Consider the following 26,592-nt stretch of genomic DNA (forward strand, 5'->3'; position numbering starts at 1 on the left):
ATAAAAAAATCTAATTATTATTTAAAAATAAACCATTTAAGATTTAAAAAAAATACTATATTGAACCCGTTTGTTTCCTCTTCTGGCAATCAATTAATATTTTTAGTGACCCATAAAAATATTCACGAGGATGTTAAAACATTCGAGAGCGTTCTATTTTAGCAGCCTACAGAGTGAATTGATTAATTTTGTCCGTCACTCACAGTGTTACACGTGAACTTTAATCAAAATTTTATTTTAAAATCACAAATCGTTGGATATTTCCATTCATCCAAAGCCGCGATTAAATATTAAACTGAGTTTAACAATCCGTGAGCCGCTCAATTATACATTCGTAGCATCTATTCAATCTTTTATTTACTGATTTAGGTACGTGCATGATGTACATACTACGTACGTAGATTTGAATCTAGGCAGAGGTTTCCAATGGATTTCGTTTTGGTAGAAACTTTAGATGTTATGTCACCTGCACGGTAGATGGTGGTGTGTCTAACTAAGGTTCAAAATCATTCGCGCGTTATCGAACAACAGGGTTGATTTCCGCATGCAAAAATATTCTGACAGCTTCTAATGTCAACCTTATAGGTATTTTACTTTCACATGAAATTTTGTCAAGACTAGTAAAAGTATTTTTAGCCCACCTTAGATACCTATAGTGAACACGCATTACTTAGACATCAGGCAATAGAAAGTTGTGATGACTTGGTCATCCATAATCACCGATTTGTTTGCGCACCGAGCAGCTCTTGACAGCCATTTTGCAAGTGAAAATAATTTATTAAACTAGATGACGTTCTACTAAGAAATAACTGTTTGTCGACGAGATTGTTGCATTATTCAACAATAAGTAGAAATTTTGTAAATATGTCACTTAATACATCAATACTTAATGAAAATTACAAAATATTGCTTTCGTAGCTATTGAACATTTGTAGACCTCATAATTTATGTAAAGGTCGCAAGAGGCCAATGCAAACATAGGAATTATTTTTATTTTCGTCAGTTAAAATCTATACATATAATAAAATTGTAGAAAAGTAAAAACTGTACATTGAATATTTTTTTAAAAGAATAATTGCAGGGTGGTCTACGAACGATTCCGATGCCGAAAATATGATTTTTTGAATTTTTGTCTGTTTGTCTGTTTGTCTGTTTGTCTGTATGTATGTCCGGAAAGATCTCGGAAAGTACTGGATAGATTTGATTCTAATTTTCAGAGAATATCAACAAGAGGCCCGGTCAACATACTTTTTAGTTATAATCTCGCTTTTCGTTACAGGGGGTGAGCAGGAGCCTTTTATATCTATAAACAAATATCAAATTATCTCATAAACTACTGAATATATTTCGTTCAAATTTTGCATGAACCTTATCGTACACATGATACAACAAATATACAAAAACCATAACGCTACTATGCAGGAGGCATGAGCAGTAAAGTTTTAAATATTTGGACTCACCCGTAACATCGTTTAATACAATTATGAGGTGTATTTTCACCCCATTAAGTAGTACGCAGCACAGTCATCAATTTACACAAAAAACATCACGCTATTTATCTTAAGACTTTTGTCAGAGCAATAATAGGATTTTTCAAAATAATACATTTTCTCAAAATTAGTCATTTTATTCTCTTTCAAGTCTGATATAGGCCTACTAAAATAGAAACATAAACTAATACGTTTTTTTTATGCAATTGTTACCGTAATCAGTACATTCTTGAAAGAAAGGAACTTAAATTCTTTTTATTTTTATTGATGTACTAAAATTACTCAAGTTCAAATGTGGAATGCCGTAACATGATTTTGTATTTATTTACGATAGGAGTATATACCTATGTTTTTAGCTCGGTAATGTTGGCGATGCTACTTCAAGATCAAAACACTCGTAGTGACACTCAACCCAAAGTTGCATGTAGTTCACATTGATCTCATCTATAATTATGCATAACAAAAAATTACTGAACGACACAGTCAATTATTACCTTGGTTCATCTGTAACAACAAGCAAAAATTTTTTTTTTAAATTGGCACATTACATAGGCCAAAAGTATTTCGGATAAAAAAGCCCAGAAAACTTGCATAAAAACTGCAATAATAGGTATGCAATGTGAAAGATCTATAAGACCAAAGCTATCAATGAATAGACATTATGTATCTATTGATAGAATAATGTCTACTGATACCTGGGATATTTCAATATTTTAACGATTTTATCGGTCGACATCCACCATTATAGAGACCGCACACGTGGTCCTGCCAAAAATTCCTTTAACAATTTATTGTAATCTTTACTTATTTAAAATTTTCTTCTTTCGTAGCCTGGTAAAAACAGGGGAAGGAACGAGACTGAATAAGTCTCTGAGATCCCTAAGCCGACGAGGATTAGGAACATATTTTTGGAAATTTCCCCAATGAGCTGATAAGACCGTGTAGCTGTCAGCACTAACATCCGTCATACAATGTCTGGAAAATTCATTTTGGCTGTCGGTATCGACCGCGACAGCGTAACCTCATAACCAACCTCATGTAGTCTTTATTTAAGTTCCATTTATGCAGTAGGGATGACGGTAGGTATTTTACTTCAATGATCGTCAGGTAGGTTAACGACTAAAATACGTAATTTTTCTTTGTAAATTGGTACAGTAAATAGAACTCATGCACATGAAGTCACTTTTCAGTTCATATTTTTGCTTTGTCGTAACATCACAAATTACATATATCCTATTCTTTAGATTTTTGTCATTGTCAATTTTGAAAAAAGGGGTGTCTGATATTTTTTTTATTATCACGCCATTTATTTATCAGCAATTTAAAGGCAAATCATCATCAAAACACCGGGGGGGCAAGATAACACGTTTACGAACTTTTTTATGTTGGAAATATTCCAAATGTTTGTGAGGAAGATTAGTTTTAATAATAAGAGGACAATCAAACATAACGTGTTTCAGGAAACCGTTTATCTGGGTCCAATTTTGCAAAATCTTATATCTTATGACACTATGTAAAATCCACAGTTACCGAGCCCGACTCTCACTTCACCAGCTCCGTCCACAAAAATAATTTGACATCTTCTTTATATCGTCAGAAAACATCGTGTGTGAAAATAACAACTGTCTAGCTATCACTGTTCCTTAGAAACAGCCAGGTGACAGACAGACAAACGGTCACCGGGGCCTCAGTAATATGGTTCTGGTTTACCTCTTTGGTTACAGTACAATAATAATTTTATGATACCTCATAATCCGTCTAGCAATTTCAGGTGTAGGCCTACCAAGAACAGACGTGCTTGAAAATCATAACCCACCCAATTAGAAAATGGAAAACCCTCAAAAGTAAAACATTTTTAGCAGAAGTGCTAAGACTGAGTTTTACCTTCTGTTATTTTTTCCTACTTGCATCCCCCCCATTTTTAAACGGCCCGATTTGTCAAACATGTCTAAACGAACACTTGCACATAATTTACGTTTAAATTAAAATAGTTCAATTTGTTCGGAAGCTATGATGTCACAGACAGACAGGCAGGCAGATATGCCAAAGTTATAAACCCCTCTTTTTGGGATTAAATACGAAAAGTCATTAAAACAACTGTAAATATTTGACACCAGGATAGCATCGTAAACGATGAAATGTGTTTGATTCAAACATTTGAAAGTCTTTGAGCCGCTCAAGATTCCTTATAATTTTAGAAATAAAAAAACAAGTTTTAAATGTAAAAAAAAGTGTTTCATTTTCAATATTGCATTACATTTTTGCGATGATCGTTATTATTAAACTTCATAGTTTTTCACATCTTGAAAATCACGCAGACAAAGTCGCGGGCAACAGCTAGTATTTAAATACACATAATATATATACAAAGAGCTATCAAACTATGTATGTATAGTGTAATTTACCGAATTAACAAGCAAAAGCGATGCTTATTACAGTAGTCTTGAATATTAAATAACGCACAATTAATGGTTACTTGAGTATTTAGTGCTAGGAGCTGCTCGACACTCCTTCCTTATAGACTACACTAAACAAGAAATTGAAAAAATCCTCGATTCATCCTAATGTGTTCAGGTTCTATGAAAAAAGCAAGTAACCGTAAATTTTTATTCATGAAATCATCCGTAGTTCGAATTCTCAAGAAACTGTCGCTTATAATATCACTTTAAGACATCATCCCATTGTTATTACTTCTAAACAGACTAGTCGCACGCATATATTCGACAAGAATAAATGTTCCCATAGTGCCGATGTAGACAAATTATGTGCAATATCAATACGTTATGACGCAAACAAGGATATTGTTGTAGCCCGAGCAGTGCCCGCAGCGCACGTACGTCCATCTACGTCTAGAATGCTAATGGCGTTACGTTTCGTCCGAACACATCGACGAGCTCACTCGGTGCGGGACAATGTAACGAGACCTCCCTCTTCCCTTGGCCAGGCTCCGCAGCAGCCGCCGCGGAGGCTCAGCTCTGTCTGGATGAGCTGTACGCAGCCCGCGACCGAGTTTACATGACACGCACTAGTTTTATTACCCTCATGTTTCTAAATGGCCCTCATTTCGTTTCAAACAAATTATTTATACATATTTTACTACATGGACAGATCGTTTCCCAATCAACTGCTGACCTAAAAAGCATTTGTGTAACGCAGTCAAGCGTTGACAAATTATGTAGACAGTATCGATGCGCCGCCAATTGTCATACGGCGGACGTACGCACGCACATGCGTAATATTTACACTTATTACCTACAAATGTCCATAGATTACGAGTACAGTAGCGTTATTCTGTATAATTAGGCCACGAATCCACCTCGCACGGTACGAATCAAACAAATGATTAGGTATGTTGTGCAATGACTCGGATTGATTCGAATTCATTGTGGATTTAGAAATAAGTTGTATAATTATACTTACAGAACAGCGCATTTGCCTACATAACCGACGGTACACGCAGCTCATCCTGAATAGAAAACGGTGACAAACAACGATGTCTATTAATATTGAATACAATCGCATCATGTCAAGTGACCTATAAAATTATAATCAAACTCAAATTTCATTAAATTAGTACAAGTGGATTAATAGATTAGTTGTAAACAAAGACTTTTAACGTTTTGGAATTTCAAATTTAGAAATGTTAATGTAAAATAAGTTGGTACAAAGTGTTTGTGTCATATCCTACTTGTTTTAGAACAATGAGGCTATCCACAAAAGGAGCATTGAGTTTATCGGCCCACGCGATGCCCAGTGAACCTCATCAATATCAATTAAATTAATAAAATGGTTATAAAATGTTCCAACGACAATAAATATCCACTATTATTGGTCGTACTGTAATTCGAATCTAATTGATTGTTTACTTCAAATAGCTCCAAAACAATGAAGTGAATCATACGATACACAGGGTGTCCACTAAACATTTAAATTTAGATCCTCCAACAAAAACTTAATTCAATAATTTGTTGTATTAAAAAAAAAACGATCACTACATGCATGAACTAAACGGTCGTATAATCAAGAATTAACGAATAATATATTACGTGCTAAGACAATAGATTTGTTAAAACACTTTGTGGTCGGTCTATTTTATTCAGTGTAATTTATTACAATGCACAATATGGCCGCTTTCAGAGGCGATGACTGAAACTATTAACGCGTAATATATTCTAGTGGACATTAATGTTGCCAACCGCCGGCGACTCTCGGAACGTTCTAAGACGCCAGTATTAACGCGTGTCACCTTTAATTTGATCATTCACAAATAATTATTTGTTAAAATTCCCGAAAACTATGTAAACACATATACTAAAGTAAAATATTACCGAAATGACAAAGGTCAAAAAATAAAGTAAAATTTTAATATTTGTTGTGATACCCGTGTATTTGGACACTCTGTTGTCCGGGAGTTGCGCTTGCGCAGCTGTTAAGATGTTGATTTACGTGGGTATAGAGCGCGGCCAATTATCTTATTAGTGGCCAATTTATCGTTCGTCACATTAACATATGGATGAGACATGTTAGAGGGAACCACCGTACAATAGAAAACTTATTTGGTCAATAAACTTTCGACAAAGGGTTCCTGAGCGTTTGTTTGATTTGAATTATCATTTTGTACAATGCGAGCATTTCTCATTTTTTTACTGGTTCTTTATTTAAAATGCGTTCTGTCTCAGTGTGTTTCGGTGAGTACCTGTACAGTAACTTATCGCACCTGTTAACGTCCAGTCAAATTGGGTGACCCAAAAGCAACGCTCTCTCGACCCAAATATTATCGGGGTTGATCGTCATCATAAAAACAATACGTAATGTTGTTTGCGGGTAAGTTGGAAGTGGCTGGTTCTGTTCCGTGATGGGTATCACCAATAATTCGCTTATTCCACTATCTGCGGGTCAATATTTTCTCATGAAGCGCGACGTTTTGTCACACAAAATAACGTGTTTTATCGCTCAACGCTGCTCGCTAAATGTTTTACGGCAATAACAATAAAGAAAAACAAAAGCATATTGTCTCCTCTTCCCGTGCATATTTTCTTTCGAAAAGAATGACATTGGTGCTTTTTATTAATATTTATTCGTCTTGGCCAAAATACTTCAGTCTCTGAAATACCACCTTGAGTGTTAATTATGTACTAATTTAACGGGATGTCCATGGAAACTGTTTCACGGTTTAACCTTTACAATAATAAAGATTTTACAGCATTCCATCTTTGACTAGGATTTTATATAATCCGAAACTTAGTGGGGCTTCATTGGATTATGTTTGCTTTTAGCGGTACGAGATAATTAATAAAATATTCTCGTGTTTTTATGAACTGTGTGGGCAGTAATTCCGCGAAGTCATATGTTTCCAATAATAATTTCATATCGGCGGGCGCTTAGTGACCGTAATGCTTCGAACAAATGGCCCTCTGTGCACTTCTGTGAACCTTTCCATTTGTATCGAGCCGACCACAAGCAACAGACCTTAAATTATTTATCTGCTCATAACATGTTTTTCAGTTATATATTGTTCAGTACATTTATGAATCTGGATGAGAAGGAATTAAAAAACACATTCCTTAAAAGCCTTACCAGCCTTAAACAGGCAATGAATTTTGACAGTGAGTTGAGAAATCGCAAGAATATTTTTCATGGACTTCAAAACGAATTAATTAATTCGATTTAATCTATACTCTAACGTTATGATGGATTCGTCCGAGTGAACGGTAATGACTGTTAACATGATGCTTAATATTTATTACACGTAATACAACAAAACGAAGAGGAAGAATATCATAACTGTTCCAATGAAATATGACCAAATAATGTTTGATATTCAAATAACAAAGGGGGCTTCCGTTGGGAACGGCGAGGCGGCGAGGCAGGGCCGGCGAGCGCGGCGGCGGCAGCGACGTCCGCGGACTCTCACAAATATTCGTATTTTACGGCTACAACCGAACTGAATAATAACACGCTACATTAGTTTCCCATTATGCCTTCGAGACAATAAAATTTGCCCAATTTTACGATCACATTAATAATTTTATGAATGGAAGCAAACGGCTTAAATCTTTAAATGTGATGAAATGAATAAAAGGCGTTTCCGACGCGATGCCGATGGGGCGATCGAGGTCGTTCTTGTAAATTAAAGGTGCTAAAAAGTAATAAGGTGAGCTTGGTAATATTTCTACCGCGTTGTTAAGTGAGGTTATGGTGTCGGGGCTGATGTAAGGGGTAAGGTACTGGCTGCGTCGACGGGCGGCGGAAGGCGCGCGGTTCCCAGGGTATCGCTTGCACGAACACCGGACGCTGGCCGCTCAGAAGGACGTACCCTCACAGTTTCATTCGATATACATCGTACTTATCGACTTAGTACTTGAATATAGACGAGAAACCTCATAATTGTAAACATCTTCTTTGACGTACACATTCGCTGTCCATTTATTCAGATTTTGCACTGATGAACTAGTTCCAATGTCTTATATGTATATTCAAGTAGTGTGGTAGTCACAAGTTAGTACATTTATTTATGGTACTAATCTCCTTCAAGAACTTGAAGCACCTCTAGAACACTCAACAAAACAACACTACCTACTTAACAAAAGCACACCATGACAATCTTATTTGCAATTAAATACACATATTTATTCGATAACAAATATCGATATTTCCCGTCACTAGCTCACAGCGGTGAACTATAAGGATGTGCAAGTGGAGTATACGTCTCTATCAAGTTACGCGAAATGTAACCACAAAATCAGCGGCGGCCGCAAAACAACGGAAGCCACCGTCGAGGGTTCCCTACTCTCTCACGTACCTCTGACTTATTAACATACACAGAAATCTACGTCTACCAACTGACAGGCCATAAACAATTCAACTTTCTCTCACAAATAATAATACAACCATTATACACCCCAACAAACCCATTTTTCACGACATATTTTATTGCAATCTATAGATTAAATTCACTCTTGTATAAAACAAATACTAATTCTGTATCACAGCCAAATTGCAGTCATAAAAGTGAAGACCATTTATAGCATTATTCGAAGGCATATCGAAACTGTGCTTTCTATACCGAATTACACTGCAGTGCAGTGAAATTGACCTACGTATAAAGTGTAATAAATTAACACGAGAATAATATTTTAGTTTTAGCAAATAAAAGGCGTACTTTATTATATCTGATTGCGGGAAGTAATTTTTCCATTTCAAAATTCTAATTAATAATGAATGTATAAATTTATCGTTATTTTTTCTCTTCAGAACATACATCTAGCCCTTAAATTCTTAAGCAAATCGTATGTTCGCATCCATTAGTCGTCGTCACATTTTTGCGTTCGCATTGCAATATCCCTCCGAAATGTTTACCCACCTTTTTGGCTCGAAGTGTATGTGAGAAGTTATAGGTTTCATTTGCGGGCTATAGACGACAATTTTCAATTTTCTTGCGCGTGCGTCCCATTTGAATATTTTAATTTGGGGGGCGGCGCGACTATTTCAATTTATTTTATGAGTCCCGAACCCAGAAGGGGTTCGCGCGACGCTCTCACCGTTTCAGATTAGTAAATATTTGATAGCTTTATTGCTCAACCCAATATATTTATATGCTTTTAAAATAAAGTTGGCTCGGAAACGTTTACATGTGTGTATGATGTTGGGGAAAATAGGGTTTTATTGTATTTCTTCATTACTGTCGCGTGATATGTTTGATCCATTTGCACAGAAATTGTTTTATGATCTGCTAAGTATTTTACTAAGTCCTAAGCTGGAAGTTGGTATGGACGGAGGAAGGAGGAAAGTATATTTCTTTTTCGATTAATCATATTGTGATATTCTGGTTTTGTCCTTTACCAATTTAAAAAGGCTTATTAAACAGGCATATAATAATTGCTACATAGTGTCTACCGATCCTGGTCCTACCAAGTGAGTTTAAAAAGCGAACATATGTCCAAAAAAATGCAGAGCGAACTACTTTCCCACTGCTCTACATTTACTCTACAATTGAATATCGAAAGGCAGCTACCTTATTCTATTTCAGAATCAAATTATACGGCGTGTTGATCATTGAAGGATTAATAGACGGCCGTTTGATTGCAGCAGTCGGTACATGGACGTAGGTATGACGAGCGGGAGAGTGGGCACCGCCCGCGCCGCGCCGCACCGATGCAGCCAGGGGGCCGATCCGCCTGTGTTTAACCTCACATAGCTATGCTTCATCTAATAGAATTGCGAGCTCGTTATCTGCTCAGATTAAAATATTCAGTATTTGAGTGATTTCACGTGCGAGTGAGCGGCAAAGGGTTGACTAGTCGTTTCATCCGCTTTGAACACTTGTGGGGGAGAGTCGTGCCGGGGTTGCGCGGTTATCGGGTGCGAAGTAACTACTACAGTTATCAACTTGTCTCTTTAATAACACACGCTGGAACTCATTTGCGAAATACTTTAATTCCAGTGCAGTTATGAGCTCACTCAAATGTCACGAGATATCGTTAACCCAATTATCGAAGGTGAAAATAATTCGAAATATTTAATACGGTGTTGCATCAAACGGCAATGAAGCCGCAATACTCGCACAAACAAATGAATTGTCGATTTTCACTGGCTTTTTCCGGCGTCTGGCTCCATGAATAATTCCATTTATATAATGGCATCGACCGCATCAAATATTTCATTCTGAGTTTTGCATATTTAATAGTGACAAAAACAATGTCCGGGGATATTTTACAGGATATTCGAACCGCTCGTTTCCTTTGCAAATGTCATTTGTTTTCCATAATAAATCAATTATTTTAATTGAAAAGCTTTTAAGTCAATCGTTGTAGTAGACACTACCTATTTAAATACTAATTCAGATACTAAATTCTGTACAACTTATAGCGTGCATGTTCCTTTACGGAGGTAAGGGTACTTATGTCAGTAGAGGTAGAAAGTAAGGATTTAGAGAGTACCTACCGATCATGTTAACAGTCCATCAGATTGTGAATACTTATGTCGCGGCAATACTGTACAAACAAGCGGATGCTGTCGACAGTTAAATATTGCACTCCACCCATGAAGATCTAATTTTATGAGTGAAATTAGTTATTCACCTGTTGTTGCCATTTATTATAGAGAGCACAATGCGAGCGGCAGCGAAGCGCGCCGGCCGCCTGCCGCACCCACCATTATTTGCGGATAACTACATCAAAATCGCCTCGCCTGCGCCACCGTCCACCAAACACGGCTCTACTACCACTGCATACCACCGCGTGGTTCTATTCAAAACACATTTCAAACATTCTGCCTTCTACAACTCTATTAGATATTGTCCAGTCATCCTCTTCAAATCTGACTAACTGCGTAAACCGTGATTAATTCGAACATTCAGTGATTGGATAATAGGCAGATAAGTTTTGAAAACAAAAAAATATCCCAGCATCACATCAATTTAGATTTTCGTTTTAGCTTAGATGGGTAAGTTTTTATAATTTTTGAAGTGGTCGATTGGCTTCGTCCATATAATTCGTGGGGTACGTGACCATCATTTTTTTTAAACTGTATTGATAGTGCGATAGCGCAACGATCCCGCTGCGTGATGATATTCCATTCAAACAGGTTCACTATTTGTGATCGATTTTGATCATCATCGTCACGTACTTAATGGTAGTTAGTAGAACCCGCACATAATGCGATGTGCGCACACAAATATTCGAGGGTTACAAGTATAATCGAACTAGTTTTTAACTATCTCGAAAAATAATTTATCGATTATTAAATCGATAAAATATTTAATAAAATAAAACAGATTCATTATTGTCTCAGACAAGTTTAATCTTTAATTTAAGCCGTCGACATATAATCGAACCGCAGGCGATACTCATCCGTGACTAATCGATTACACCGCGCTACTGGGCATCTCGCGCTTCACTCATAAAACATTCTTTAAATCCTACACAAACGATAACTGACTTTAACATAACATCATAAGATCTTCTTTCTGTTATCAGTATTTCGAATTATATTACCAATAGTGAGCAAGCAATTATAATTTTGCTCTATTGCTATGGATGCTCATACATTTACAATTAAAAGTAGAGGATAAATCGTGTTTAACCAATCGTTAATGTTGTTATGACGCCAGATGAGTGCTAATCGAAAAATTATCTTTGTTTAGTATGTGGAACTTTTTGATTTAATAGACACAGCATCTATAAAATAACTGGTTGGTGCATTGTTGATGGTACTTAAAAATGTTTATTAATTGCTTTTTCTTGTTGTTACATACTTAACGAGCGATAAATGGAATCCGATACATTGCTTTGTTTTGTTGGTTTGGCCGTCGTATCTTTTCTGTACTGTAAAAAGTGGATATTCCATTTTGGTCTACTTTTAAAACGTTTTACATAGATCAGAAGCTTACGTATCACAGAAACACGTATCGTGATGGTCGACAGTTGACGGACGGATCGAATCCAGTCAATAACTTGGCCACAATGAGACTAAATGCCGAACTGTCTCGCGTCGCCACTACGCGTGACCATTAGTAGACTCTTCTAACCTTCTTGATACTTTGGAGTTTAATATTTTATTTTCCATGCGAAACTTGCAGTAGGAAATTTATAAAATAAACTTTCGACTGACATAAAAATACACGGATTTCCAATTATAAAATGAGGAACCCATTGACATGACAATTAATATTTGTTTCAGAGAGTAGATGTATAGAGAGCAAGAATGGATCTAATCGTATACTTACGACAAGATCCACTCCTGCGAATATTTCGATCGATCTATTACGAACAAAACTGAGATTGTACATCGATTTGGGCACATTTAGAATGGAAATAACCTGAACTAAAATGAATTATATAGAATGACATCCTCATGGGTGAAATCGCGATACAGAGCTAGTGTATGATATTCAAAAATCCATTCTAAAAATGCAAGTCCTAATGGTTCGATGCAAGATTTCATATAGACAAAGAGCGTACATACATTTTTATAATTAAGTATCAAGAACACTTGGCTGATATTCGTGTATTGCTAGCTGAAGGAAAGTTATTATTTTCTGAACTATGGTCATTAAAATTTTTGATTAACAACGTTTGATCCGTGTCGATAAGATGACGGTGCAAGTCCTTCTCATATTGTCCTTTTTCTTCGAGCCGTAACTAAATGTTTATACATTTTTTACACCGCTTTAGATATAGGAAGATATTAAAATATTATGCCCTTAAATATCAGGAATGCATCTTTGCTTCTTTTATTTCACTCGATTTAATAACTTTTTAAATTATGTTTTTTGTTTACGACATATTTTGGTAAACATACTTTTTATGATGCAGGTGCGAGATCTAACTGATTACGGAGTCAGATGAATAAAGTATGTGGACCTTCAGTTCGTAAGCATTTAAATCAAAACATATCTTAAAATTAGGAAATGTTCGTGTTAGGAAACTCATTTTTACGTGTTCATATTTGCATAAGTAGCTCATTAATTATGAGATGTTTTTTATAGCTAGTCAGTCAGCTAACCGTTTGATGTGCTCTCCGTCACTCGTGAATCGCGGGTGATCTTTATCGGGCGTTAATATAATCCAAACTAGTGCGGAATCCCAGTGATGTAGTCGTTACATAAATACATCAAGAATGGCTCACGTATCGTGTTTGTGCGTTTGGGGCAACCTTCACAATAAGAGCCCCACCTCGCCGGCACGAGCCCGGTATAGAAACTAACCATTCGTCATCCATTATTCACGGCCTAAATTGCACAACTTTAGAGCGCCATTTCTAAATGACATCTAAATCTGTTACTGTATTAACATTGTGAATAAAATTCATACAATCAATCTACATAAATGTCCGTGAGCGTCCGTCCATTAGTCAGCTGGAGCACAAAGGGCACACGCTCGTCTCGTAAATCAGTCGCATGTACTCGTATTGAGACTGCTTGCTCAAATCGCTCTCAATAACCAAGTGCCCGCCGCCCGCTCGCCGCCCGCGCCGCGTCCGCGCTACGTCCCTGCTGCGACCCCGTTGCGTGGTCGTCGGCAATACTACACTCTCCAGCCATTAACGACCCCTTACGATCAACATTTGTCATTAGACAGAGGTCACGTCATTGCTTCAGTCTTGAGCTATTCAAATTTTGATAATGTGTTTTGGGTCAATTTAGTTTAATAATCGTTAGTTTCGGAAATCCGTAAAGTTATTTATTGTTGCAAAACATGTCTGTTCGCGGCATGACTTCTGCATAAACTCATGCTGTTACAGTTACAATACTTGCTCTAAGTATCTACATAAAGCATCTTCTTACCTAGCGCGAAGGGGAGACCGCCTGATTCAATTTATAAATTAGATAATCTGAGATCGATTTGTTAAAATGAAGTGTATAATTATTCAAAGTGCATACTAAACACACCCTAATCGGTTATTAAGATATTAAATATTAGATGTGCGGAGCAGAGCAGGCGCGTGGCTCGCCGGGGGGCCCAGCGGGGCGCGCTACTGGCCGCCGCGCCGCGCACTGCCCGCGTCGCGTCGTGCCAACTAATTGTTATGCCCGACCCCTGCCAGACCTGACACCTTACAACACTATGACAAATGTTTGCTAATGTCACCCAGCACTCACCCTGACGTTTCTACTCATACAATAATTTCACAATTTTTAACTAATGCAACAGAGGACCTTAAAACCCCTACATAATAAAACAGCAACAAAACTTTAAAAATGCAAAGGATAGATAACCAATTCCGAAATTTTATTTTAATAAAACTTTAGACAAACATAAATATTTATCTTCACGGACATATCCTATCCATAAAGCATAAAATAATAGATATAGTAAAGTATCGAGTTACATCAAACCGCTTTAAAAAGAGGCTTATCTCGTTATCTGTTAAATATTGTCGCCTCATCTCGGGCGGCGGGCGCGCACCTACAAGAGGTGACGAAGCCAACTTTGAAACTCAACGTATTAAAATAACGATGGGAATAAAATAAAAGAGTACTTATTTATGCATAATAATGTTTTCGGGTGAATAAAAATGAGGGGATCCGTACAAATATCTAAATAAAAGAGTGTAACATCATAAAGCGGACGGGCCGCGCGGCCGGGCCGCTAGATGCCGCGTGCTGATTGCGCCCGATCCGCCGCGCCCGCGCTACCCCGCGCATCATTTATATCATTTCATTGCGGCTGTTTACATTTCATTCATAAGCCAGATTGTCCTATCATAAAACCTAACTTTATAGTGCCTTTTATAATTTCTTTGAATATTGCTTGCATTCATTTCGTGTTTCATTGCTACGACTAAATTTCCTCAGCGTTGTCATCTCGACTTCAACAACATCTTGTCTTTTTTAAGTAAATTCACTACATAAACGGATTTCTGTGGAAAAATAAAAAATAATTTGCGATACAAACAAAGTTGTACAAGTATGCATGTCCTTATACAGGTAAGTATGAATTTAACGACTTGCCTCGACAATTAAAATATGAATATAAAACACAGTGTAATATTGTGAACAGCGATCGTATTGATTATTTTTTATTTTAATAAGGCCTGGCGTGTATGTGTCGCCATCCGCCGAAGCTCGCACGTTGCTCCTTATTTATTGACCTATTAGAGATAACATTAAGATCAAGATGCACGGCCAAGGACCTTTGTTATAAAAATGTCTGCTTCATTATTCTCGAAAAAAATAACGCGAGGATTAATGTGGAATGGATACAATGGCCACATATTGTGCTATAAATATTTTTAATGTTATGAGGAAATTAATTATGTTAACGAATTGCTGTACAACTAAGACCGAATACTTAATTAAATAGTTTTATTACATTCTAGTTGTAATTATCTAGATCTAGCCGCAGCCTGTGTCCAATGTCAAAACAAACATTTACCTACTTGTGAGTCATATATTTTCTTGAACAGCTCCCAATAGCGTGTCACGCTCTTATTCTCGTCAGTTCTCCAAAATCCATATCCACGTTATTTCAGTCGTAGGCAAACAGATGGCGGCATCCTCTCGTTATAATTTTTCCCAGATTTTTTAATCCACGTAATTTAAATCAATACTCATTATAGCTTTTCAAAGGACCGTCATCACGAATTTTTAACACAGAAACAAAGAACTTGTTTTATAATCTGATTTTTAAAGGCATTTTAAGTTTTATGGCTCTCGCGGCTTGATAAATAATCAGAAATGTCGACACGGTTCCATAACGAAAATCCGTTTTGAATGTGCTGTATATTGAAATAACTTTATCGATAACAATCTATACTTTATAACTGAAAAGGAAAAAGGTCGTAGATTCGACACGACGCAATCACGAGCAGATGTTTATGTTTGTCTGTTCTAGACTAGCGCTGCAATTGAGATTTGTTTATTATCGCCGCTCAACTGCTGAATAAGTTTTGAAGTTGTAACACAAATCAAGTTTCCAAAGCGAACCATTCGTGACTATTGGATAGGCGTGCGGCGTCGCGCCGCGGAACTTAGAGGCGGCGGAAGTTGGCAATAACCCGGGGACGCTTAACACCCGTTTATGACTCGTTATCAATGGTTATAAAAATGTAAATAAGCTATTATGAAGAATTCAGGTACAGTTACCGAGATCAGGTCGACGTGCACCGGTACGTTTCGCGAGTGTACTTGCTCACACCGATCAGCTCGCCGCGCACTGCTCTCCGACACGGTCTACGTGGGCGGTCTTTAAGACTCTATTTTATTGAGCGGCCGCAATCCCATTGATATAATACAACTTTAATTTATTAACGTCGTTATCATACTTCGTTATGTGGATATGAAAGTGTTCATGAGTATGGGAAATGCGCTGCATAATTTGACACCTGATTTAGATTGATTAAATTTTACTGGCGGTTAAACCGGTTTGTATCAAGCTTTTATCAGCTCAATATCTAACTAATGAATGGTTAACGGGGCCAAGGCAGGGAAGCAGCACAGGTATTATAACCCATAAAACAACTATCGGCCACAAATATTACGATAATTGTATACTTACATTAATGTCTTTTAATTTGCAATTCAGTATTCGTAATGACGCGTGATAATAATTACAATGAATTAACTTTAATTCGCACAGACACATTAAGGCTATTTTTAATTTATTTGTCTACTTTTAATTAACCTAAGACATTACCATGATATCAAAGGTAGCTAATATTTTACTTTACTTTTCAAAGATAGATATGACAGTAGTGTCGAATTCATGGGCGGTAGCGTGGACCTTATGTTTAATAGAAATAAGATCGTTTTCAAAAACCATTTCAATCATTGTCATTGAAAAAGAATAACATATTATTGCTAAATTTTATCAGTTTAATTCAATTCTACATTTTTCACACTCACCTACCATTGTTTGTTAAAACGAGAGCATAATAAGCTTGTTACTAAATTCCTAGTCGCTAATAAGAACGCTCCCGCCTCCGCTTGTCACCATCGACGACGCTCGCCTAAGGGTAATAAAAGTAGCGTAATAAATATCCAAGAAAGTTGTTTTAATTTCTTCTTAACACGGAGTAGATTAGGTACCAGGCGCAATCGGCAAAACTTCCTTGTTTTTAATTTTCTTTAAAACATCCACTTTTTACATTTTATTTTCACTGAATAGGTGGAAAGCTTTCTCACTTCCAAAATGGTTATTTTTCTCTAAGGATGTAAATCGTAACACAATTTTGAACTTTATATTCATTGTCTGAAGCTTTACACTGGAAACAACACGTTTTTCTTTTACTTTTTAATTGCTAAGTAGAAGGCTAACTTTATCGGCTGCTTCAATTGTTTTTAGGAATTCGTATCCCTAATTCATCTGGACGGTTTTGAAAGGCTTATCCTTTATACGAGTCTTTAATTAATTCATCTACTAAATGTAGAGGGGTAGAGCATACGAAGCAAGCGTTATATTGCTACTCGCGGAGTATTATGAGTTTGACAAAGATACTGTGAACGATCGCTCTCAGAATGTACGTCTAGACATTGTTGGGGTATCGTTGGGTTACATTCTCGATCATGGGAAAATTGCCGATGACCGGACAATCGGGCGTGCGGGTCGCGCGCACCGCGGGCAGCGCCGGCCGGCCCGCACGCCTTATCACGGCCCATTGTGCGGTGCCGGCTTATTCCTGACATTCGCAATATTCCATGCCGTTCGACAAATACTCTCTAGATTACAGTAGGATGATTAGAATGTTTAGTACCAACCGACCATATTCATTCGTCCCGTAGAAACGCAGTCCTCTGATTTATGCCGAGATCTCTTCGTAGAAAGTTCAGCAATATCGTCGACTCATAACTTTGTCCGTATAAAATGAATAAAACTATTGAGATGACTGGCGCCCATTCCTCATCGCGTGGAATTATGACACAAAAAATAAATAATATGAATGATTACGGCCGAGGTTCTCGGGACCCCTTTGTGAGTGTATCATAAAAACTGATCCTGTTATAGTTTGCGAAAGCAATTAAGTTGTAAAACTTAGTGGTCTCTAGTGTCTTAATGAAATATTCCACTTTGATTATTAATGTCGGTCATTTATTGGAGTGCAATATAAATCGGATAAAATAAATATATTCTAAGTCATCGATTTTATTTCTGTTCGAAATCTTACGACATCTTTAATAAATAACAATGCAGAACGGACCCTTATAAAGCCAAGTGAATGAATTGCCTGTAGGTATTGCTTAAATGTACCTCTATATATGCGATAATATCATTGTTACAAGGAAACTCGTTTGCTCTATCTAAAGGGGAAAGGGCGAATTGACAACTGCACTCTAAATTAGGATTAGGTATTTATCGTTAATTTACACTTTGAATGAAGGACGCAATCAAAAGAGGATCAGTGTATCGCGATGATATTACAACGCAAATCAGAGTAGAATTATAATATCAGTTTAATTAGGTATCTTTATTAATATAATGTTTAATGTCTATCATAGACCCGTACCCCAAATTAGGAATCATAAATGCATAATCGAGGATGTAGTATATTACGTGGACAGACCAATTTAGACATCACAAAAACACCGTGTGCAATAAAATAATCATACAAATCAATTATGTATGAGTACTAAATGTAAAATATTTATTGGCTATTCGTAAAATACAGGGGTGGTCCAATTACCAATTATTTAGAAATAAAATGTGGTATAAAGACAATTCAGTTTGAATTATTGAAAGGTAACGTAATATTAATAAATTTTCCAAGAGAACGCGGTCGTGTATGTATAATGTATGACGAACGAACATGACATGTCTCTCGGCTAATTAATGTAAGCACTGCGCAGGAGTTAATTAATTGTCGGCTACCCATGTAGCGCGCATGAAACATTTATAAAATTCATAACAGAGCTAATTATGAAACATGGACGCGCCTGCGCTTTGCGCCACCCGCGGGGAATCGGCCGCGAGTCGATCTCCACTTTAGTAAAAACTAACAATTCTCCTCCGGCTTTTCTTGTTTATTAAATTACTGTTGTACATACTCTATAGATATTCCCACCACGATCATAAATTGACTTTGTACTTGAATTAAATATTAAAATCTTCTGTAAAAAGTTCGCTACGTATGTAGAGTCAGAATTCCAGTCTTTTTATCTGATCTGCTTTTAGATATGTTAAAAACAAACAAAACAGATCTTTTGTCTTTTAAACCTTACAGGATCATATTTAAATCAGACAGAATGATACCAAATACAGATCCTCATTAAAAAACCTTCATTACCTGTATTAAATATTTTACACTTTGTAACTGAAACCTTATTTTTAACTTAGTAAAAAAACATTGTAGGTTATAGTCACACAAATCAAAACACTTTAAATATTATCTTAAAGGAAATCAACACCATTCAGGTAATGTCTTATCGATTCATTGCAAAGATTTTGTCCTGACCGTCGACACTCGTGTAAAAACGGATAATGTTTTACGCCTCGCCTTCCAGTTTCAAACAAAAACATGCACACATAAACACAGCGACTGGAGAAAGTCGAGACATAGGAAGACGACGGCGGCTCGTCACAACAACAGTCAAAACCATAAAATTTCTTCGATGTAAAACAAGTAGTTACCAGCCATCTGCAACATTGGCACGTATATGGCGGTCGTTTAATATTAATCAGCAAATTAGTATGACTAAACTAACGAAATCAATTAACTTATATTTTTTGCCATATAACTGGTTTTTTTTCAAGCCGTTCCAGGATTTCGCGGTGACAATCGAGTTCCGCTGTCAGTGATAAAACAATACAATGTCGTGTCGTGTAAATATTTAATTCATTCTTTAAATGTCATTACAATGCTTAAACAAACATACATGTGTACATAAGGTCGGACTTAAGCTCGTAAGGTGTTCTTTGAGTGAATTCTTGGGCATTTTACGGCTGTGATTCGGTCGCTCGAAGGTTGATCAAAAGTGGTGTATGCGTAAGCCTTATGTAAAATAACAATCAACGATTGTATGCGGGTGTTATCGGTATGCGTCATTGGTTGTTCACTTCCTATGATATGTATCTTTATTGAACTTAGCACGTCGTGTTTGTAGCGTTTTTCACTTTTTTTAACGATTGGAATCACCTTTAGGAATACACAAACTATTAACATTTTGTCTTTAATCCATTCAAGGACTGTCATTCAATTTATTTGATAAACAGAAGATCACAATATAGCAGTAAGTAATATTGTACGTCGACGGAGTCAGCTTTGATCTCTTCCCGAAACCGAAATACGTATAAATGTTATACAGATATTTGTTCGGACTGCAGGTGTTTGTGCCAGTAAAATTTGTGTAGATACAACGGAAACATACAGGAACTCCTCGTGTGGGGCCATAGTTTATAAAACAACAGAAAACAAAGGAAGGTGTACCTCGGCATCGTTCACATAAACAGCGCACCAGTTCTAACGGACTTTTTGATATTACGGTTATTCAACTTTTTGGAAGAAATTTGGAAATTTAGAAACCGTAGCAATAGCAAAAAGTTTCACGTGCCGGGTCGATCACAGCGTTATATAAACATCACGTACTTAGTTCTCTGCATTTTTTACTTAAATAACTTGCCAAGGCATGTTTGCAAGTATTTTGATCTATAACTGTTCTATTTAGGGACGCCTGTTCCAGATTTCGATGACACAATTCTTATTAGACAGAAGACTACACTTACCTACGTGGAAGATGGACGACGACCAGTCTGAATGTTACGGCTACATCCAAAATGTTCTTGTTCACTGCAATAGAAGACAATTTAGTTCATCAAAAAGAAAACGATATACATTTTTTAATTCCCTTTTTGGGTTAAATGATATTTGTTTTCTTCACTAGAAAACCATATTCAGTTTCAAATTTTGTTACAACAGCAGTTGAATGAGGAAAGGGAAATGAAAGGCTGAATGAGGAAGATAACTATTTGGCGATCTTGTAATATTGTTTTGACCCAACGTTTGCTTACCTCATAATTTCATTGTTCATTGAGAAGGTTTAATTGCTTAAAATGTATGTATTCTTGGTACTTTTTAAAAAAGAATTGCAAGTCACTTGAGATTGTTACACTAATATGACTACTAGTTATTTTGCGACATTTTTATCATAGAATTAGAGTTATTTGATAGATACAAAAGGTAAGGATAGGTCGTTAAAAGAGAAGGACGAGCAACTTCTGAAGTAGCATGCAGTGCAAGAAAATTTGCGATTGTTTAAGCTATTATAAAAAAAACAGCGTTCTATAATCTATAAGTCCCTACAAGATTGAACTATTATTTCGTTTTGGAATTCAATACTGCTACAAAATTAAAGTAATCTACAGCAAAATTTGCAAAAACAATCTACAAGAATCAAATAATTGTAGAACAAGCATCTAACAAAACACAAACCCATCAAGAATACAAAACGACTAACAGTAACTCGACGAACTAACGGACACTTCTGCTCAATAAAAAGATGCAGTTGAAGCGTGCAAATTCAAAACTTTATCTTACCTTACAATAACGACAAGGACGGCGAACATGCCACCTCTCTCGCAGCCCATGAGTTTTGCATAGTGGCCAGTGGACACCTTACATCAAAACAAGTGAGGTCTTGGCGAGGGGCGCGGGGGAGCGGGCGCGGGGGCGCGGGGGCGTGGGGCGGGCCGGGGGCGTGCGGTGCAGCCTGCTTGCGCTGACCTCCCGCCTTGAACGATGCACTATGCACCACCGCACTACATGCTTCGGACTCATCTCTACACGAATCTAATCGTTAACTCAAAACACAAAAGATTTTGATCTAACTTTCTGTCAGACAACTAAATAATTTAGTTACTATTGCCAAATTTATTACCCAGATCATTATAAAATTAATAAAATAAGTTACTTAATAAATCAATTTGATATTATTTCTGATTACTCACAAAAAAAACAAAGGTATTTGTAAATTTTAAATGCGAAACTTATGTTTAAACAACTTGCTGAAATCGCAGACTGTTTTACTGAGACATGTAGCGCCATCTGTTAGACGATAGCGGAACCTCACGTCGCTCGCATCGTCAACCTTACTTTACAAGCTACTTGTAAAAACTGCTCTAAACGTTTGAATTATGTAAATTAATATAATAATATATCGTTTTATACGTTGATCCTCCATATAACTTTATGTTATAGGTTTTTAATATATTGTTGGGGCTTGTTGTTTCATAAAACACTCTACCCGTCTTTTAATTTTTATTAGTTAACATTTTTTTCTTACATTTTATATTTGGCTTTATATCTATCAGAAGTACTTGATATAATATAGGATGTCGGAAGAGGTGATACAAATTTAATATAGAGCAAAGGGCCTGCACTCAAACAGTATGTTTACAACTATGACGATGCACATTTACAATTAGTAATTGTAACATCCGCGGATACGGCGTCATTTACATGCAAATACATCGACATTATTACTAAAATGAACATCCTGTCGCTCCGCGATCGATTTGCATATTTTTTAATAATATCAGGAAAAAATAACAAAAGCGGCATTTATAAAACGGGCAAACAATTGTTAGGATTTCCGGAGCAAAAGTAAATTATTCATAAAATTTAATCAGCACGTCCTCATAATCAACGTGATTATTATGTGGGTATCATTATGAATACAATGAATTTTTTGTGGTGTCACATTAATACGTGTCACGTGACGTGTGTGTTGTTATGTTTTACTCATTTAGTAATTACTGTAACGTATACATGTACTGTAACTATCTTCATAATATGTGGAAAATCTTGTGATTACTACATTCATTTCTATTGCTTAACATGACTGAACAAATTTCTAAATAATGTAACATCGTTTGTTTTCTATATCTATACTTCTATACTAATAAATAAAGCTGAAGAGTTTGTTTCTTTGTTTGAACGCGCTAAACTCAGGAACTCCTGGTTCAAATCGCAAAAATATTTTTGTATTGAATAGAACATTGATCGAGGAAGGTTTCAGGATAAACTATTGCGCTGCGACTAATAGGTGCGAAGATACAATGGAAAATGTGGAAAAGACAGTGCAGGTATAAATCATAACTTATATCTTCTAACCACGCGGACGAAGTCGCGGGCAACAGCTAGTACTAAATAAAGTGGAATAAAATAAATAAGGTAACGTCACTATTGCTACTTCTATATCTTCATAGTTGGATTTTTTTAAGAAATTGTCTTGTGAACGTTGCGGTTCTACTGGGCCTATTTTTTTGTAAATAATGGAAAACTGGCACATAGTGTTGATTAAAAGACAGTATCTACTGTTACTACCTGCTAATAATTTGTACAAAACAAAGGATGAACATGTAATTGGGTACTTTTGATATTATCCATTAAAAAATCTTTAAAAAACAAAGTAGGAACCAACTCGAGAAGACAAAGAAAAGACTAGAAATTCAAAGGAAAAAATTATATAGCTTACATCCAGCTCCAGGCATCAGATCAGCTCTCTATCATTTTATAATGTTGCGTTTTAATCGTCACACAATAAACATATGATTTCATGACACATATGACATATGACACTCGTAATCTGAGAACTGGATCTAATTCAACTTGCAAGATTTTATTAAAGACTGATAGACAATTTAATCAGTGACTGATTAAAAGAATATATATTTTATATACAATAAATTGTGTTGTACCTATTCCAGCTGCTTCGTTTGATCCAAAGGTTGACTGGCAAATAATGCCCTACGACATTAAGTGAGTCATAAATGTACCACAAATTATACCTGAAAGTTTAAAGAAATAAATATATTGTAAATCACATTTTGATAAAGAAATGTTTGCTATCGAGTCTTAGTAAGTAGACATAATTAATAAGATGCAGAAATAACTACACGAGCGAGAGCAAGTGCATTTAATGAGTCCTGCATATACTGGCGACACTTAGGCGTTAAACATTATCTGTGGAGCGATTAATTTTAGGGCCTGAGACACCATGCCGCAAGTAAGTAAAGTTTATACTTAATAAATTAGAATATAACACGGTCGGAGTGAGGTGAGAAGATGTTATCGCACCTCGTCACCTGAACGGAAGCGAGGCCGTGTCACTAACACAAAAACCACATTAGTACCCCAATTATAATTACAATGTTATTTATGCACGTTGATCTATCGAAGTTTACAAACAAGGGGACTATCTCTAATATCACATTAGTTGAGTGAACTCAAAACCGGCTACAACTCTGCCCATACCAACGCATGTTTAACACACAGATCTTCATAAAATAGGAAATATGCGGATTCAGTGCGTTATAAGAATTCTCTGAAGTCGGTATTAAAAATTACATTCTTCAAGATGTAATGGGGTGGTAACGAAAGAAGTAGATAAGCAGACCTCGTCCAGATGTTTCAACGCCAAATTATTTCTTGAACAGTAAATCTTATTTGAAATAAAGTATTCGTGTATTATAAACACCTAAGTCTGAATAAACATACATGCAGGTAAATCAGAATGGTAAATGACTAACTGTAATATAAATATCTGAAATAGTAAAACTAGCAACATGCGTTCGAATCAAACAATCTTTCAGCCGTTTCCACAAAGCTTAACATTTTAAAATGAATCCGGTGAAGATCGTAAAATATTCGATAAACAGGGCGTGTATGTTTGCTTTCGCCGAGTTTAACATTGCTATTAAACAGTCGTGAAATGGACAGAAATAATCGGGTCGATCCGTTATATCGCATCATTCGTATGACGCTGGCGTCTCTAGACGCTGCCCATTGCTATGCCTGGTGCGCGTGCGACTCCCGCGATCGCACGATTACTTTATTCCTCAAAACTTACATGCGGATGCCAGCGTTGTGAAATTGAGTAACATTTAAAACTACTTTCCGCTTTGTATTCACTGAAACTTATCTCGTGTTAATTCTTTAAGCAGCGACGTCACGATGCAGTTCCGTGCGTCATGAACAGGCTGCAGTTGCTTACAAGGCGGTGACGTGGCGGCGGCAGCATGACTTCGCGGTGCTCAATCGCGAAATTTGCGAATGTTTCATGGCGGTAGCTACGCGCTGCGCCCGCGCACCAGACGGCTTTGTTTTTGTGAGTCGCGACGCGCGCCTACCGGCCGGCCTTTCGCCGCCGATTTTAAATCGACCGAAACAATACTGGGAACTAGGACATTTCGCATCAAACACATACCTGCCTACTTTAAAGATGACGTACGCAGCAGACTACGACTGCTTTTGTTTGCAAATTGACATTAATGTAAATAACAGTGCTTGTGCTACGCTACAGTTACACATAGAGATGTGAACGGGCAGCTGTACGTTTCCGCCGGGCGGTGCTGTATAAAAAGAATTTCTGCAGAACATGAATGACTCCTGGTAAGATTGATAAAAGCTGGCGAGTGCATCGCATAGTAGTGAACGTTTTAATCGCGTGATTCAGTTGCGCATTAGGTGCGCAGGCGGCGGGCCGCGGCGGGGTAGGGGGGCGCGCGCGGCTCTGCGCTGCCTCCCGCAGCGCTGCGCCCGCTCCGCAACTTTTTATCCGCGCATGCTCGGCTCGTGTCTTTTTCGCTCTTCCCGATTGGAATTCGTTGAGGGATCGCCGCTGCCGGTGGCAGACGTCTTGTGACATGTCAGCGGTGGTACGTGCACTGCGTACAAGGCAATTAACCAGTCATCTCACTCGAATCCACCAGTCGGACGGAATCTCCTCGCTGTGCGGGGAGATGTTTCTGAGGAAGCTCGTCTTTATTCAAGGAACAACCGTGAAAATTCTTCGACACAGAAATCGTTAATTGATATCGTTAATTGTCCATTCTTTAAACCTACATCTCGTATTTCACTTGAGAAGTCTTTTTGCTTGTTTAATGGACAAATGTGGTGTTCCTTTAATGAAAGTGCGCCCTACATAGACGACGAACCTGTCGGCCAACTTGCTTTGTCACTTACTTACCCACAGTCATTTGTGTCAAAATTCTGCCCACACATACACATAGAAATGATTACAGTTTATTTGTTCTCAATAAATTCCAACACCATCCCTGATCAGAAATGCTATTTTCCTTAACCAAAGCCAAAACAGGAGCATCTCAAAAATGTTTTTTTGTGTTACTCCGAGGTGGTAGCATAACAATGACAGCTCCTACAATAGAAACTTGTGTTTGACAAAAGGAAAGGGCGAACTTGGAGCGTGTGAATGAAAATACAGGAGAAAATAATGGAGACAAATCACGTCAACCAAGTTAGAGGCTGCGAACAAAGTATTTCTAATTTATTGGCATGGTCGTATAGACCGCGGGATGTGCCTGTGTGGAAACACTAAGGTTTTAGTAACCGTACATCTCGTATATACACTTACTTTAGCTTAATTACAATGTTTCTATTCTAGAGTCTTCGTTAAGACTCTCTTTTTTCCTAAACACTTTTACGCTTACGTTTAAGTTATCATTATGTAACCTAAACACTGACTATACACCTGCCAACTAAGTATTTGAGTAATCAAATCTGAACTTCTTTTCAACAAAACGTTATTAACACGTTACCTCAGCCTCCTTATTAATTAAGATTTCTAATAAGGTTTTACCAACAGGTAAACTATGCAAACGATTGTGTGGAGCTCTAAAATAAAAATCAATAGCTTTTATTTAAAATAGGC

This window comes from Trichoplusia ni, unplaced genomic scaffold, assembly GCF_003590095.1.
Source record: "Trichoplusia ni isolate ovarian cell line Hi5 unplaced genomic scaffold, tn1 tig00000179, whole genome shotgun sequence".
In the NCBI taxonomy this organism is placed as follows: domain Eukaryota; kingdom Metazoa; phylum Arthropoda; class Insecta; order Lepidoptera; family Noctuidae; genus Trichoplusia; species Trichoplusia ni.